This window comes from Chrysochloris asiatica, unplaced genomic scaffold (assembly GCF_000296735.1).
Source record: "Chrysochloris asiatica unplaced genomic scaffold, ChrAsi1.0 scaffold00400, whole genome shotgun sequence".
Classification (NCBI taxonomy): domain Eukaryota; kingdom Metazoa; phylum Chordata; class Mammalia; order Afrosoricida; family Chrysochloridae; genus Chrysochloris; species Chrysochloris asiatica.
Genome location: NW_006408918.1, coordinates 805600 through 809439, shown reverse-complemented (window position 1 = coordinate 809439; position 3840 = coordinate 805600).

The following is a 3840-nucleotide window of genomic DNA, read 5'->3' as shown; positions in this document are numbered from 1 at the left end:
ATATACAGAGTTGAAGCTTCCTGGCAGATGAGTACAAAGTGTACATATACTAAGAGCTATCTACATGGCAGATTAATCCAACATGTCCATATAAAGAGTACTAGCTACATGGCAGATATGTCTGACGTGTCCATATACTGAGAGCTAGCTACATGGCAGACAAGTCCAATAAATTCATATACAGAGAGCTAACTATGTGGCAGATCAGTGCAACATATCCATGTACAGAGAGCTAGGTATATGACAGACAAATCCAAAATTACAAATATACAGAGAGCTAGCTTCATGGCAGGGTAGTGCAACATTTCCATATAAAGAGTTCTAGCTACAAGACATATGAGTCCAACTAGTCCATATACTGAGAGTTAGATACATGGCAGAGTAGTGCATCATTTCCATATACAGAGTCCAAGCTACATGGCAGATGAGTCCAAAGTATCCATATACTGAAAAAAAACTGCATGGTAGATCAGTCCAACATATCCATGTACAGAGAGCTAGCTACATGGCAGATGAGTCCAAAATGTCCATATAGAGGGCTAGCTACATGGCAGGGAAGTGCAACATTTCCATATACAGAGTTCAATCTACAAGGCACATGAGTCCAACTTGTGTATACTCAGAGAGCTTGCTACATCAAAGAGTAGTATAATATTTCCATATGCATTGTTCTAGTTACATTGCAGATCAGTCCCACATGTACACAAACAGTGTACTAGCTACATGGGAGATTAGTCCAACTTGTCCATATACTGAGAGCTAGCTAGATGGCAGACAAGTCCAATATGTTCATATACAGAGAGCTGTGTACTTGGCAGATTAGTTCAACATATCCATGTACAGAGAGCTAGCAACATGGCAGACGAGTCCAAAATGTCCTATACAGAGATCTAGCTACATGGCAGGGTTGTGCAACATTTCCATATACAGACATCTAGCTACCTTGCAGATGTGTCCAAAGTGTCCATATACTGAGAGTTACCTACATGTCAGATCACTCTAAAATATCCATGCACAGAGCGCTAGCTACATAGTAGACGAGTCCTAAATGTCCATATACAGAGAGCTAGCTACATGGCAGATCAGTCCAACATATCCATGTACAGAGAGCTAGCTACATGGCAAATATGTCCAACGTGTCCAAGTACTGAGAGGTAGCAACATGGCAGAGTAGTCCAACATGTCCATATACAGGGTAATGGCCACATGTCAGAAGAGTCCAGCATGTCCATATACTGAGAGCTAGCTACATGGCAGACAAGTCTAATATGTTCATATACTGAGAGCTAGCTACTTGGTGGACGAGTACAAAATGTCCATATACAGAGAACTAGCTACATGGCAGGGTAGAGCAACATTTCCTTATACAGAGTTCTACCACAAGGCAGATGAGTCCAACTTGTCTATATACAGAGAGCTAGCTACATGGAAGAGTAGTGCAACCTTTTGCTTTACAGAGTTGTAGCTACACAGCAGAGTAGTCCAATGTGTCCATATACAGAGAGGTAGCTTCTTGGCAGGGTAGTGCAACATTTCCATATACAGAGTTCTAGCTAAAAGGCAGATGAGTCCAACTTGTCTATATACAGAGAGCTAGCTACCAGACAGTGTAAAGCAACATTTCCATATACAGATTTCTAGCTATATGGCACATATGTCCAACGTGTCCATATAGTGAGAGCTACCTACATGACAGATCAGTTCAAAATATCCATATACAGAGAGCTAGCTACATGGCATTGTAGTGCAACATTTCTATATACAAAGTTCTATCTACAAGGCAGATAAGTCCAACTTGTCTATATAGAGAGAGCTAGCTACATGGCAGAGTAGTGCAGCATTTCCATATACAGAGATCTAGCTACATGTCAGATGTGTCCAACATGTCCAACATGAGAGCTACCCTTATGACAGATAACTCCAAAATATCCATGGCAGACCAGTCCAAAATTTCCATATACAACCATGGCAGTGTAGTGCAACATTTCCATATACTGATTTCTTTCTACATGGCAGATGTGTCAACGGGGTTCATATACTGAGAGCTACCTACATCCCAGACAAGACCAATATGTTCATATACAGAGAGCTACATGCTTGTCAGATCAGTCCAACATATACATGTACAGAGAGCTAGCTACATGGCAGGGTAATGCATTATATCCTTATACTTAATTCTAGGTAAATGGCAGATATGTCAAAGGTGTTCATATACAGAGAGTTACCTACATGGCAGACAAGTCCAATATTTTCATATACAGAGATCTACCTACTTGGCAGATCAGTCAAAAATATCCATGTACAAAGAGCTATCTACATGGAAGAAGAGTCCAATATGGCCATATAGAGAGAGCTAGCGACACGGTAGGGTAGTGCAACATTTCCATATACAGAGTTCTAGCTACAAGGCAGATGAGTCCACCTTGTCTATATTCATCGAGTTAGCTACTTGGCAGAGTAGTGCAACATTTCCATATACAGAATTCTAGCTAAATGGCAGATGTGTCCAACGTGTCCTTAAACTGAGAGCTAGCTACATATCAGAGTAGTGCAACATTTCCATATACAGTATTCTGCCTATAAGGCAGATGAGTCCAACTTCTCTATACACAGAGAGGTAGCTACATAGCAGAGTAGTATAACATTTCCATATACAGAGTTCTACATACATGGCAGATGTGTCCAACTTGTCCATATACTGAGAGCTAGGTACAGAGCAGAGTAGTCCATCATGTCCATATTCAGGGTTGCAGCTACAATGCATATGTGTCCACCGTGTCCATATACTGAGAGCTAGGTACTGAGTAGAGTAGTCCAACATGTACATATTCAGGGTAATAGCTACATGGCAGATGTGTGCAACATTTCAATATACTGAGAGCTAGCTACATGGCAGGATAGTGCAACATTTCAATATACAGAGTTCTAGCTACAAGGCAGATGAGTTCAACTTGTCTATCTATAGAGAACTAGCTACATATCAGTGTAGAGAAACATTTCCATATACAGAGTTCTAGCTATATGACAGATGTGTCCAACGTGTCCATACACGGAGAGCTACCTGCATGCTAGATCAGTCCAAAATATCCTAGAGAGCTAGCTACATGGCAGAAAAGTCCAAAATGTCCATATATAGAGAGATACCTACATGGCATGGTAGTGCAACATTTCTATATACACATACACATTTCTATATCATCTACAAGGCAGATGAGTCCAACTTGTCTATATATAGAGACTTAGCTACATGGCAGAGTAGTGCAGCATTTTCATATACAGAGATCTAGCTACATGGCAGATGTGTCCAATGTGTCCATATACTGACAGCTAGCTACATGGCAGAGTAGAACAACATATCCATATACAGAGTACTAGCTAAATCGCAGAGGAGTCCAACGTGTCCATATACTGTGAGCTAGCTACATGGCAGAGTAGTACAACATGTCTATATACAGGGTACTAGCTACATCGCAGAGTAGTCCAACATATCCATGTACAGAGAGCTAGCTTCATGGCAGACATGTCCAAAATGTCCATTTACAGAGAGCTACTACATGGCAGGGTAATGCAACATTTCCATATACAGAGTTCTATCTACAAGTCAGATGAGTCCAACTTGTCTATATACAGATAGTTAGCTACATGGCTGAGTAATGCAGCATTTCCATATACAGGCATCTAGCTACCTGGCAAATGTGTCCAAAGTGTCCATATACTGAGAGCTAGCTACATGGCAGAGTAGTATAACATGTCCATTATACAGAGTATGAGCTACATCGCAGAGGTGTCCTACCTGTCCATATACTGAGAGCTAGCTACATGGCAGAGTAGTACAACATG